Source organism: Lonchura striata, chromosome 4, assembly GCF_046129695.1.
Source record: "Lonchura striata isolate bLonStr1 chromosome 4, bLonStr1.mat, whole genome shotgun sequence".
Classification (NCBI taxonomy): domain Eukaryota; kingdom Metazoa; phylum Chordata; class Aves; order Passeriformes; family Estrildidae; genus Lonchura; species Lonchura striata.
Window position 1 is genome coordinate 53678174 of NC_134606.1, and position 14576 is coordinate 53692749.

At 43.2% G+C, this 14576-nt stretch overlaps 1 protein-coding gene across 3 annotated transcripts in view; it reads left to right on the forward strand.

The window, feature by feature from the left end:
• The first annotated feature begins 2299 nt into the window (after positions 1–2299).
• GPRIN3 (GPRIN family member 3) overlaps positions 2300–14576 on the forward strand; it is a 44977-nt gene continuing 32700 nt past the window's right edge. For all 3 annotated transcript variants that reach the window (XM_031504699.2, XM_077782970.1, XM_021550338.3), the window contains exon 1: positions 2300–2586. The gene's annotated coding sequence lies outside the window, so the exon portion shown is untranslated. The remainder of the gene's footprint in view (positions 2587–14576) is intronic.

The window sequence follows — 14576 nt, forward strand, 5'->3', positions numbered from 1 at the left end:
CTTCTATTCTCTTGGAATTCCTTGTCCATCAGACACAGTAATAGTAGACCCAGCGCTCAGATATGACTGCTTGAGAGCAGAATGGGGATTCTCAGCAATGCTGTACAGACAGAAGAAAGGTTTATCTGAACTCAGCAGGAAAGCATGCAGACACTAGTTATGAGGTGCATGAGCATGCAGGGACTTGGAGCAAAAAAGGCTCCTGGTTTCTCTCTTTTTTGACTCAAAATGCCAATTTTCCACAGGTTCTGGGGCTGAGTGCCTCACCCACCGTAAGGGTTTTGACACAATAGCCCATAGAAAAGCTTCCTAGTCTTTCTAGCTGAATGTATCTAGCTATTCTTGCTGGGACTTTCAAGGCTGGATTGTCAACAGAAAGGTCTCACAAGAATCCAGATAAGCAGTCTCATGTTTAGGAAGGCTTATGGAAACACCACTAATTGTAATTGTCCCTTGCTGGGTAGCCTGTGAGGTCCCACAAAGTCCTTGCAGCTGCAAGGCCTCTAAGTGCTGACAGCTATCTCCTCATAAAAGTGTAATTGCTGACAAAAGGAAATTGCATCATCCAGCCTTTTTCCTTCTTTTTCAAAAAAAGGGAAGCTCCCCTGTAGTAATGTTAATGGCAGAAGGATTAATTTTAGGAAGTTTGGCAATGTTTCTTTAAAAATAGGTCATTTAGCAGAATAATGAAGGAGTTAAACACTGACTCAGTTTGCCAAGCTGACTTTGTATTCCTGATTCAGACATGGGCAAGGAGAGGTCCAGGCTTTGTTCAGCCCTCCAGAGCACCAAAAAAAGTGGCAAGATTGTGAAGAGAACAAAGTAAAGAAGAGCTACTGGGAAGCCTTGGATGTGCTAGTGCTGTAAATCTTTCCCTGATAAAATGTGATGCTCTCTCCAATCTCCTTCCAATGATGGATGCTTGGGTTATTCATGCTCTTAAGAGTACTGCTGGATTGGCTTTGACATATGAGAAAAAGTAGTTATTGTAGATGAACATTGAAAATGTATCTTAAATTTTTCATGCTTAAATAACTGTCAGAAAGCTACATTCAGGAATGGCTGCTACACAAATATGAGCTGATCTCAGTGGCTGTTGTTGGGGAAGAAATTACATTTGCTATGGTAGGAAATAGAAGTCTTGAGTCAAGGAGATTTAGGATCAATAACTGAGGTGGAGGGTGTTTGTTAAAGCAGTAAATAAAATACGGGTCCATTCACAAGGATCAAGGGAATATGATTCACTGATGCCTAAAATGTTTAGGGATAAAAATTATTTTTTAGATACCCTGTTTTTTTTTTTTTTTTTTTTTTTTTTCTATATTGCAACAGAGTTCTCCTCTCAGCTTGTCCTAGTTTTGTTTCTTTTGGTGGTTTGGGGGGGTTTTTTGTTGGTTTGTTGTTTTTGGTGTTTTTTTTTTTTTTTGGGGGGGGGGGTTGTTTGTTTTTTTGTTTGTTTTTAATTCTGCTTCTGTTCATCCCAAAAGGATTGCAAAAGAGTTAAAACCTTCCCGGTTGAAAACCTGTACTTGAGTCTCTGGGCACTGCAGAACCATTTCCTGTGATTGCAGCAGAGAGAGATAAAATTTCACTGTGGTGGGAATACACCGAAATTAGATCAAAGATTTCCGGATAATTAAGAATTCCAAACCAAAAGCTCTTTTGCTGCTTTTGCTGCTTTTCGCTTGACACTACTTTTTTTTTTTTTTTTTTTTTTTTTTTTTTTTTTTTTTTTTTTTTTCCCCACGCGCTGATCCTCATTTGCATCCGCTGCAATTCCCCGCGCAAACCTGTACCACCCCGCAAGCACAGGTGTCAGGAGGGGTGCCTCTCTGGCTGAACGCTTCTTCCGCGAACACATGCATGGTTAGCACAGGTGGATGGATTTGAGGTGCAAGGCTCTAGCTCTTCTACTGTGAAGCAGCTCAGCGCCCAGTTTTAGGTTAGGAGCTGGAGAGAAGCCGGCTGGCAGAGGTGGCAATACAGAGCGCGCCTGGGGCTCTGGCACGGCTGCCCAGGGACCCCTGCTCGGCCCTATGCGCCTGATGGAGGCCAGGAGCCGCCAGCTCCCGCGCTGTAAGAGCCAGGAGAGGCGCGGGGTGCGGCGGGCGTCAGCGGGAAATGTCTCCCTGGCAGCAGGTACGTGTCTGCGCCCAGCGCGTTTGGGAGGGTGGAGCCAAGCGCGCCGGGGCTGCTGCGGTCCCTCCCCGCTGGCGGAGCCCGGGAGCTGCCCCGCTCTGCTGCGGCCGCAGGGGGAGCCCGACCCGGCGCCGCAGCCCTGGCGCTCCCCGCCTCCCGAGCCGGCCGGGAACCGCAGCTGGCAGCGGCCGGAGGCGCAGCTACGCGGGCGGCGGCGGAGCCCGGCCGTGCCGACCGCGCCTCCCGCCGTCTCGTCGGTGGTGACACGGATCGCCTCCGTCCTGTCCCCGCGGCGGGAACGGCTGCCCAAGCGGAGCCCTGCTCCCTCCCGCCGCCGCACACCCCGAGGAACGGCTTGTTTTCCTGCCCGGATGATGAATTTCTCCGCAAGGTCATCCCTGCCCGCAGCGGCGGTGTGCGCACGGCTCCCCCGACGCCGCCGCGGAGGTAAGGGGCGGGGGGAGCGGGGCGGCTGCTGAGCACCTCCAGGGCACGCACACGTACCAGCGAGGGCGTTCGGCGGGCAGAGCACGGGGTGGGTGTGCGCGCAGGTGCCGGGCGAGGCGGGTGTGCCCCGCCCTGCCGGCCGTGCCCGGCGCGGGGTCCGAGCCGTGCCCCACTCCGCGCCGGCGGACACCGGCCAGTGGGAGCGGCCGGGCTGGCCCCGAGGGCGCCTCTCTCATCCTCTGCTCGTTCTTACCGACTTCGGCTCAGGCGTTGTCCGGGAGTGCGGAAAACTTAAGAAAAGAAATAAAAAAGGTGGAGGGAATAATGATGAGATGCCCCCCACCGCCGGGACGGGCCGGGGGGATGCGCGGCGCGGTCGCCACGGCAACGTGCCCGCGGCCGCGATGTCGCAGCGCGGAAGACGCTCCGGAGGCGGCCGCCGCCACGGGGGTAACGCCAGCCGCCGTCTTTCGCCACCCGGAGTGTACATCGTGGCCAAGGGGCGTGCCCCGGGCCGAAGCCGGGCGGGCGCAGCAGTGAGGGTGAGCTGGGGTACCCCTGGGTGATTGTGGAGCCCGGGGCTCCCCAAACCGTGGTGTGGCGGCTCCCGGCCGAGAGTGGGAGGGTCCGTGAGGGTTTCGAGCTGGGATGTCACGGTCAAGGAGCATCAAGGCGTGAGGGTTGGCCAGGTGATGTCCCTTGCCTGGCTCAGGGTGTTGAGGCTGGGCACGAGTCCCTCACGGCCGGCCTTTTCTTTCTCTTGCTGTAGTTGATGACAGAACTACTGATGATGTCAGCCCCTGGTCTGTGGTTTCTGTTGTCCACATTCAGCTTATGTTCTGCGCTCCATACAGGCCTTGGCTTCATTAATGCTTTATTCCTTCATCCTTTTTGTGGCAAGGAAGATAACAATGCTAGTGGTGGGTTTTTTAGTCATAAAACGTTATTATGATCCCATAGCCTAACCTATTCAATAATATAAAACAGAGACTATTCCCCAGTGATTCCAAAGTCTGGCCCACCAGCCTCTTCAAACAGTCTTGATTAAATGACTTCCAGCGTTGGGAATTGACTACATTCCTGGATAATTGGCTCCAGTTTTTAATCGCTTTGTTAAACGTTTGCATCTCTTTTCCCCTTTGAACTCTTCTGACTTCATCTTCCAGCTACTAGATCTTGTAATGTTTTGCCTGTCAGATTAAATAGCTATCTAGTTTCAGATCATCTCTCTGCTCAAGTATTTAAGGGCAGTAATTAAATAGCCACTTAACACTGTCTCTGATGAGATAAATAGACCTGACTCTCTTGGTCTCTGCCTGGAATGCAGATACTCCCCAGGAGAAATGTCTGGGCTGCTCTTCTCTGAGCCTTCACCACCATCCTTGCCAGCCTCCTGTGCTGCACAGTGGGTTCCAGGAAGGCCCTTGTTAACATCACGTGTGGAGATAATAACCTCGTGCTCAGTATTCCCCTGTCTATTCACCCAATGGTACAAATTTTTCTTTCCCACGACTACGTGGTGGGAACTTCTGTTCCATTAGTTAAAGGCAGTGATCCCTGAACTTCTTTGGAAGCCAAGGTTTTCTCAGAAGCTGGTTGCCTGTCCTGTCAGGAGCATTTGAATTAAATATTTCTACATGTATACCTTTGGATCTGCCTATATTAGAATTTTTTCCCTCCTCAGATCACCTCACTTCTGTGGAGTCTGCAGCTCAGGAATCACAATAGTCCTCTAAAAGTCAAGTCTTTCTTTTCCTAGGACCTTCCTCCTAAAGGTCTGTCTTCTCCCCCAGCCAACTTCAAATAAGTTTAAGGTCGCCTGGAGTAAATGGTACCAGGAAGTTACACTGAGTAATCTACAAACTGCAAAGTTCCCATTACAGTGAATTATTTTGTAACTGCTTTTGTTCAGCTGTGCCTCCGAGTGTTGGTGAGAGAAAAAGAATTGCCTTCCTATCTTAAAGAGCTGTAAATGCCACCACTGACTCTGATGTCTAGGCTGACATACACAGTGTCATTTTGTTGCAAGTCTTTAACTTGAACATTGTGAGTTTTACTTGCTCTGAAGTGTGCTAAAGCCTGGACTTAAAGCTCTGTAGAAAGCACAATATCTGATAATATGGGCCAGATGTTAGGTGGCTTTGACAGAATATTGTCAATTTTTCCAGCAGCACGTAGGTAGCATCTCGAATCTCAACAAAATTATGAGATCGAGTAGTCTGAAGGCACCTTCTCTGGGAGATGGTGCAAAACAAGGTTCTTTAGAATGAACAATTTTTTTTGTTTGGGTTGAGGTTATTTTTATTTTTGTTTGGGGGTTGTGTGCTTGTAACCACCTTGACTTGCCCTATCTATGAACTTAATGTGCAGTGAGGGAGGGTGGTGTAAAAGGTCTGAAAATTAAAGGTCTTTACATGTAGACCATCCTGTGAAGTAAGTGATATGGTGATGCCTGTGAGTAAGGTTTGTTTGCAGGAGTGATAGCAGGTTTCGGAGTGATAGCAGGTTTCAACCTTTTGAATGACCTAGTTGTCTTCAAAGTGTTAAAATTAAGAAAAGTACATTCTGATTGTGTAACAACTTAAATGTCAGGACAAAGAGTGTTCTTGAAATTTCATAGATTTTTTTTATTTCAAGTCCTAGACAATGTCTATTAATAAGATTTCATGAAGTATAGACAGTGATGCTCTAAATATAAACAGACTTTAAAAGGTCTGAAGAATCATCACAGAGCTCAGATACTACATCTGATTGAACAGAGCTCTAGAATTCTGCTGAATTTTCTACAGGCTGGTGTCAGCATCTTAGGAAATGTTTCTCGAGTGTTTGTCCAATTGTATAGTCCCCAATATGAAATTCTGAAATGTTACTACCTGAGAGGTTTCTTTCCCTCACCCATTCGAACTTGCCTTCTGTCCCCCAGATTGGGTTAATATCTCTGAGTTTTTCCACCTTTTCTTCAACTCCTTTTGCAATCAGAAGGATATGTGTGTGTTTACTTGAGGTGTCTGGTCCCAAAAATTACACATTTATGAATTTTGAACCCCATCCAGAGTCAGCCCAGCATTATGAATAGTGGCTGTTAATTAATTCTACAGGCTTTTAATTAATTGTAAACAGACAGGAGATAGGCTTGCTAAAGACTGTCCAGTGAGCACTAGGTTAGACAGATCCACTAGCAAAATACTATGGCAGTGGTAAAATTTGTCAAATTTGGGTCCTGAAACTGACACCGTTACTTTTAAGAACATCAACTCCCTCTGTCAGACTCAGCCAAAGCTAAGGGGAACAACATCCTGCCTCCAGTTTGTGCAATCCTCACTGATGTAGGAGTACAAGCAATCTGCTCATAGTCTCACAGCTACAGTCAGAATAAAATTTAGTAACTGAGAATTATGCTCCTAGCAGCACATCACTTCTTAATTTAAAACTCCTACACTAAAAGCAGAGTTAGGATACAGGCTGCATCTGCTGCATTTGTGGATTTAGGAGCAATCCTGGATTAAGACCTGATGTTACCTAATTTAGGTAAACATCACCTTCTTGAGAGTCAGAACAAAAAAAAAAATAAGATGGATAATTTTACTAGGGGAAAACAAGTTCTAGACATATTCTGAATGAAATTAAGTTACTGCCCAATAGGAAGAGTTTTTGAAAGTATATGTAAATGCAGTTTACTTTTGCAAATAGTAAAAATAGAAAAGGTCAACATATATCTTCTATTATATATATGGACTTTGAACTCAGTTCTATAGAAACAAAGACTGGTACAGATTAAAAATTGAATCACACATGATCAGTTATTTATTAACATCGAGTTATCTCTTGGGAGTCTGTGACTAGGAGCTCACATTTGTAAATTGGCAGCAGATCCTAGTGGGTTGAGGTGTCAGCATGATGCTGAGTAAATAGGGAAGAAAATGCAGTGCCAACACCTGCAACTCCATGCAGGCTGTGGGGGAGAAAGGCAAAGAAAAAGGTGGGCACTCGAGTAGGACTGGGAACCAGTATAATAGCATTTTGCACCTATTTGTCCTCTTACAGCAGCGGACAAGTGCACAAGTGGTGCACTTGATGAGAATAATTAAGTGAAGGGAAGAATGCTAACAGTGACAAATATCACCATGTATTGTGGGAAAAGAGTGCTATAGGTGTCTTCACAGAGGACAGGTTGAGTTCTTTCCCCTTATCTCCCCATGCCTCTAAATCTGTGATCCTGTGTAACAAATCTTGGTGGCAGGTATGGAAGCTGTTACCACAGCCAGTATCAGCCAGACATCCAGGAAGATGCAGTGTCTATTAAATTATCCAGGGAAAAGTATCTGTGTCTATTATTATCTATGAGTGTAATTGTTAGCAATATGTGTTACTTCTACTGATTGTTTCACTGTACTTATTATATATGAGTAGAATGTGGTAGTTACACTTGAGCTTGCTTGTTTCCTCCCTCTGACAGTAGTTCTTTTAGAAGAACAAGGAGTTAATCAAGGGGGACACAGAGGTCCCAGTGCTCTGTTAAGCTGTTAGTATCTGTGCTATCAGCATGGCTACATACTGCTGGTGCCTGTGTCTAAGCTAGTGGAGACCAGCTCTGAGCTGAGGCTGAAAGCTTGTATCACTTGGCAAGTGGTAGCAATTCATTTTCCAATCTAATTTATGTCACTGTTGTCTAGCTTTGGAGAAGAAATATTATGCTGAGGGAGTGGAGGAGAAATTTTTTAGAAGAGGATTATGAGAAGTATGTGTTCTGAGATATTTATCATCTCCCTCTCAGGCAACCCTCATAGTCAAATTCAACTCTGATAAAACAGATATGAAGCACATTGCTAGACAGGAATCTTCACTGTGGTCTGGTGACCTTGTGATCCAGGAAGCAGCAGCATTGCTAAGTTTAAAAGCATTCATATAATCTGTGGATTGATCATGGTTACGTAGTAATAACACATCCCCTCCCATTTATGTGCCTGTACATTAATGCACACACAATTTGGGGGAAGAGCAGTGTTCCCTGAAGCATTGGTAGCCTGGATGATTCCTGAAAGAGTTATGTTAGGACTTCAGTTAGCTACAGCTATGAACTGAAGCACAGGTCAGGACTGAGGTGACTACTGAAGGGAAGGTTGCTTAGAGAGCCTGCAACCAGGAGTATTCTTATTTTCTGAAGAAAACATATACCAAATATAAGCAGAACATAGTGACCAAACATTCAGCTTTGGAAAGACAGATCCAACTTAATTTCCCCTTTTCTGTTTTGTTTTTAGTTTGTTGTTTGGTAGGGTTTTTTTCTGCTAAATGGATACGGTGTTTCTAAAAATATTGAGAAGTAATCAATGTTTGCTTGAATTTTCACAGTGACACCTCTATCCTGAGATTCTCCTGTAGTTCAGTGATGATAATTAATATTGTCAGCTCTTCAAAATCATCATGCAATTATCACCAGTTGCATTTTTATCTGGATGAACAGGATGGCTTTCTATATGCACATGTGCCTTCCTACTTCTTTTGGAGAACATTGAGCAAATATTGGCTACTGCAGTTGGAATCCCACACTGCATTCTAATGGAGAAAATCTTTCTCCCAGTGATGGTAATGTGCAAACAAAGTTCAGTTTTTAGAAGGGAAGTCCAACAAGAAAAAAGGCAAAATGAAACAAGATGTGCAATTATTTTTAATACTCTTCATAGAGAAACCCAACAGATTGAAACAGAAGGCATGAATACTATGCTACATTACGACTAATCTGAAAAGGATACTATAAAAAGCAATGGCTTATCTCAAATTATGACAATGAAGTCAGTGAAGAATTAATTCACAAATTTCCTGGTGACTCCAGGACCCCTCTTTGCAGGCATGAAATAATCACTAGAAAGCTGAGAAAATCAGTCAAGATGTTATCATAGAAACAGTATGAATTTCCAACACAAGATAATGAAGGATCTGATGTTTACCTTCAATTTGCATAAACAGGAGTCAATTCACTAACATTTATGTGGGGAAGAAAAAATTATGTGGTTAGGCATAATTTTCAGATAGATGGATTTTTCCTTTCCTGGGTGAAACAGAAAAGGAAAAGAACAGTAGACTGCTTACTAATCTGATTTTACATGGTTTTGCGAAGAGATGAGTGTTCCTCTTGGTAGGAAGTAGACCTGGCATGTTGTTTCTCTGGTCAGGGAAATGTGGTGTTTTGGGGTGAGCAGAGTCCCTTAACCTAAAGCCAGCCTTGACTGAAAGTTATTTTCTACTTGTGGGCAGTCATTTTGTCTTGGTAAAGAAACTGTAAAATGTTTTGAAGTGCAAGGACTGGTGCTTTACCTTCAGTGTATTGCCAGTGAGATCTTAATCCAGAAAGTAGTATGTCTGCTGAGTTCTCAAAGAACAGTCCTTTCCATAGGCCCCTGGACTCTGTTGAGTTTTGCCAAAAACAGGGTCAAATAACAGATGAAGTCTGTAAAGTTGGTTTAACAAAGCAGGTAAGAAATTTTCCAGCAAAGAAGGTGATGTGGACAGGGCACTGTTGCATTTTGTCCCTGTTTTCTTAGACTACTGGAGCTACAATTCAGAGCAGCTTTTAAGATGGCCTTTGGGCACTGAGGAACAAGTCAGGTATCACCAGGTCCCAACTTCAGAAAGCAGAGAGGTGTTAAAGTTGCCCAAATCTTCTCAGCTCAGCTCTCATAGAAACGGTCCAGCTGCTGAGGACTTAGCCAGGCCTTTGGCTAGGAAATGCTGAAGGATAATCGCACTTCAGTGTTTAACAAACTAAAGGGTCACTTTCATTACAGTCACTCTCCTTTGTCTGAAGTATCACTTTCATGAAAGACTTCCCACAATTGAAAGATTGAGATGACTCATTAAGAAAGTTACGGAATATAATAAGCATTCTGGGGAATGTAGTAAGGGGTAGAAGTAATAGTAATAAAATATTTGTCAAAAAGATGATAGTCCTGAGAAGAACTGTATGGAAACAAGATGACTGAATTATTCCACTCTGAAAGGCTGGCATTTCAGAGCTTTTCATAATACTGCTGCATGCCACATCCTCTCCCTATTAATTAAAATTAAAAGGTTATTCTTGCCCTTGAGGTTAATAGTTAGGGAGTATCTGTTAAAAGCTGTTAAAGAGGCTATGAAGATTTGCATGAGTTTGAGGACCCAGATTTCTGCTCAAGCGAAGCAGTAGCCTTAAAAGATCTGCTGTTTCAGTGCTCCATAAAATAGCATCAGTTTCCATCTGTCTATTGGGACAGATATCCCATCTACAAAGTCAGCTGTGGAAACATTTGACAGTTCTTAGTTGCAGCACCACAGGCACTTTCACAGAAAGGATAAGAAGTGTTTCAAAGAGTCACCTCAAGTGCATGGTATGGCAGAATAAAGTGACCAGGCTTTCAGGTCCCTGTCTGCTGTCCCATTCTTCAAATAAACCCATTCATGCCATAACTGAGAGCATTAATAACTGCAAATGTGCTTTCACCTACCTCAGCCAAGAGCTGCTTAGATTTGGAAGTCATCACTGCATGTAATGGCTTCAGGCTGGGACTGTGCAGAATCTGTGCCGTTACCCCATGCCTGAGAATGCAGGATTCATCAGCTGAATTCAGCCCATAGTTTTGGCCATGTGCTAGTGGTGCTAAAAATGCATGAGGATGCACTGCAAACTGCGACTGAGGAATAAAAGTGGTTCATTCATTTCCTGAGAAGTCAAGCAAACTGCATTAAGAGGTGCAGAGAAGTTTTAAACAAAACCCCAAAAGGGTACTACAAAAGGATTAGCTTCATTAATTTAGCTGTGTGTGCTTTTGGCACTCGGGAATTAGTCCCGCCTTTATTGATTGTTTTGAGTCTCAATTAGCTTGATGCCTAGGAAGGGGAAGAGACAAGCTGTTTCCTCCTGCATATAGCAGGCATAGAAACTGAGAGATGGTCTTTTCTTTGTTGTGTAAAGGGGTTTTTGCTTCTTCTCTGGGTTCAGGGTACACATCAACTTAAAAAGAAAAATCCAAACCCCAAGTCATGGGGCCACTGTGCAATAAAAGCACATAATATCCCATCATAAAGCCTGGCAGCTTTCCCTCAGAAATACTGTTCTATTAAATGGTCTATTTGAGAATTGCTTCCAGCTGGACCATGCTTGGCCATTATCACATAAGCATGTGACTTGATACTGGAAAATAGGAGAACAGTATTTATCCAGTTCAAAAGATGCTCTTAATATGAAGGGCCTCAAGGGAATATTGCTTGGAAAACAAATTTTCATAATAAAATGACCTATTTTAGAATTACAGTTTTCCATGCTGGAGGGGACATGAAGGTAGCAGAATGTTTGCCAAAGAGATGAACAATAAAGCACACTCACACTTGCTCCCTAATGAGAAGGTGGATGGACTGAATGTGTTATGAGCTTTTGGGGTGGTTTTTTGTTGTTTGTTTCAGGTTGGATTTTGGTTTGTTTTTTTCTTAACTTTTTTTTCCACTAGATTCCTGCATGCAGACTATTTGTATTTGCTGTATCCAGATTGGCATGCCTGCAGGAATTTGTGCAGACTTTCCTACCAGAAGCCAGCTCAAATATGTAGATGACAGGGAGATAACCCACACAATGTCTGAGCCGTTCCTTAAAAAGCCTTAGGAGAGGAAAATTAAAGGACAGCAAAGCTATTTCCTTAAGTGTGTACCAGGAAAGCAAGCTTCAATTAAATTATGCCTCTAATATTTTGGTCCCAAGAATGGAGCTCTGTAAGAAGTGTTATTTGCTGTTACTCACCAGTTCCATCTGTGTGGATGCTCCAGGACAGTTCATGTGGTGGTGGTTCCTCCAGGAGCAGAGCCTGCCTTCTAGTGACTAATGAATGCCACCTATTCAGCCTCAGTTTGTCTCATTTGTCTGTTGAAACTCTTCTTCTTTTTCAATATGATTTATAATCTTGACTTCAGCAATCAAAATTAGTCTTTAATGACCATATGAGTTAACTAGTTGGCAATCAGAGCCACACCTGTTATTGTAAAAATCACATCAAAGTCAGTAGCTAACATGCTGCTCAAAGCAGGAAACTTAATTAGATGGGTGAAATTTGACCTTGCAGTTAAAGGCTGTAATTCCTTTGTAGTTTACAGGAGGCAAATCTGGCCTTTTACCAGAGGTATCTAACCAGAGATACTAAAATAATATGAAATTGTTCCAAATACCATAGTTGCCATTCTGACAGGAAGCCAAAGCACATCATCCTTTGTCATCCTATCTTAGATGGCTGATTCATAATGAATGTAGGGCATGTGAGGTCGAGATGAATGAAAAGTGACTGTTTTCTAGTAGACCATATGGTGACTCTTTTGCACTGTGGAGTTAAAGACACAATTAAATGTATTTTGGGGTGAAACTGTTAGCTTACATTTGGAGAACATTTTGAAGAAGGAATGCACATGAAAATATACATTGCCCCTTGAATTAATGTAGGATCAACATTTGTGTGTTGCATGGGGAATTTAATTCATGGGCTTCTGAACTGACCTCCAGGATCAGAATTTAGCTGGGATAAATATCTTGAGACCACCTAGTCTTGATCTTAAATTCTCCACTGTTGAAACTTGTAAGTGTTAATTGGTTGTACACGCTTAATGACTAATTCTGTTTTTAGAGAGGATTTTCTGTTTGTGACTGAAAAGAGGCAGTCTTTGGCAAAATGGGCTTTCCCCCCTTATGCATCTACACAATTTTTTTTAGTTAAGTCTGTTTGGGATTTTTTCTTTGTCTGAAAGTTTTTGGTGCAGATTATTTGGTTTTGATTTTTTTTTTCATCTATATCCATGTACACAGAAAAATACTTTCTGTATGATCAGAGAGCAGCCTTTTGAATTGTGTTTGACATTGGTCAATCATTGAGACCTAATACTTTACCAAGAAAACCCCAGAAAATGGGGAAAAGTGCTCATCAGAGACTTAGAAAGACAAAGCAATGTTTACACTATTCAACTTGAACATGCAACATGAGGCAGCAAGAGATAGGAACATGGTCAACATCACAACATACTTAAAACTGTCTTTCAAAAGTGATTCCATAGCATGGTGCAAAAGACAATTTTAAAATAACCATTTATGAACGGTTTCCTGGCCTTGAGCTATATGAAGCTGTGAAATGGTCTGGCAAGGAGCACACAGTAAGAGACAGATGGGGAATCAGTGCTGGAAGAGCATCCAAGCCTAGGTCCAGGAGGCAGAGGGCCAAAGAATTTCCCTTATCACAGGGACCAACCAGCTTACTTTCCTCTGCACATCCTCATTTTTTCTCTGAAAGAGCAGGTCTTGCCTTCATCCCTTATCTGCTCCTGCCTTCTTACATAGAGAGAACTCACTCAGCAGATGTAGAGGTATGTCAGCCTCATATATGGAATAAAGTCACTGAATTTATATAGGACAAGGCTGGTCTAGCTCAAAGGTCAGCATTAACATTCTAGTTTTGTGGGAGAAACTTAGGACTGAGGCATGCTAACCTTGAAATTAATAGCCTAGCCATTTCATCAGTTGCTGCCCAGAGAGAAGGCCAAGGGCCTAATGAATTTCTAGGTGTTGCAGTTTCTCCTTTAAAATAAAGGCAAAGCTCCCACATGAGGGGAAAAGAACACATTTTCAGTCCTTCTGGAAAAGGAAAAAGGTGAGAGTTTTGAAGTGGTGATGGGGGATTTTTCAGCCCATCTGCAGTGCTAATCAGACATCTGTCTCTCTTGAACCACCTCACATGGCAGTCTAAATTTGCAAAAATATTTTTCTCCTCTTGACTTGGAGTAAAACAAACCTAACAGTTTTCCTGTGGCTGCCCACACCCCTGGCTCATGATTGTTAATAAATAGATGAGGGACCAGAGTGAAGACAGCTGAAATAATGAAAATGAAGCTATAGTAATTACCTGGACTGTGCTGACCAGCTAAGCAGGGATGAAGGACAAGGCTTCCCACCTTACTAACAGCCAAGTTTCTTGGGGTGTGGCCTGGGTGTTTGATAATATGGTGCGCACCAGATGAATTGCTCTTAGTTTCCCAGCTCTGGCATTATTTGATCCTCTGACACAGTCTGCCTCTGTCCACATACTACTTCCATTTGTTCTTGGTCTGCTCTGAGTTCACTTGCTCTGGCACTCAGGCTGCAGATTTATAGGAGAGGTGTTTCAGAACAAATTGCCAGCCTTGCTCTCTGCAAGAGAAGCAGCTCACCTGTAAGAAGATGAAAAGATTATCGAGTTGCTGGCTCAGTATCTCATAGACTGCTTCCCTGTTTGCATTGGATGTCCTATTCTCTCTTATATTGTTCATACCCCATCTGATCCCATGCCCTGCCTGTGCTTTCTGAACAGCAAGAGCAATAACACAGCCCTTTCCAGAAGTGTTTACCTCCTTGCATGAACACTTATGAATCTGCAGTGGTTGCAGTGGTTGCAAATACTTTCCTTGGGTGGAGTATGTGCAAGTACTTTTCTTTAACATCCTTTAGGTCTCTAACATCCTTTGCTTATTCAGCTTTAAGGTGGTGGTATATATATAAGGGGTTTGGCTTTTTCCTTTGCAAATGCTAGCAGCAGCATATTCTATACACTTGCTTTGTTTTCTGCCTTTCACTTAGCAGAGGTCTCTTTCCCTCTTTGTAGATTCAGGACTTGAATCTAGGAAGTGAAGGAACTAATTTGAATATTTTTTCGCTAATGTTGCAGAGGTGGATCACTGAAGCCTGAATTGCTGTGCTCATGATTGCACAGCTTTTAGTAGTAGATGACGAGATGAAGAAGAAATCACTGGCATTAGACACTGGCTGTTGCATAGCTTTCTCTGTGATCTTCATCTGAGTTAAAGTGTATTGAAGAGGCAGAAAAAGTAGAGGTTCCTACCTTTGCTTTCTATCTTTTCTGCTTAAGTGGTGAATGCTTAGTTATCTCTATGCTCACATGTAGCATCCAGCAAAATAGCAGAGTATGTTAGAACCTTCTGGCATTTCTCGAATA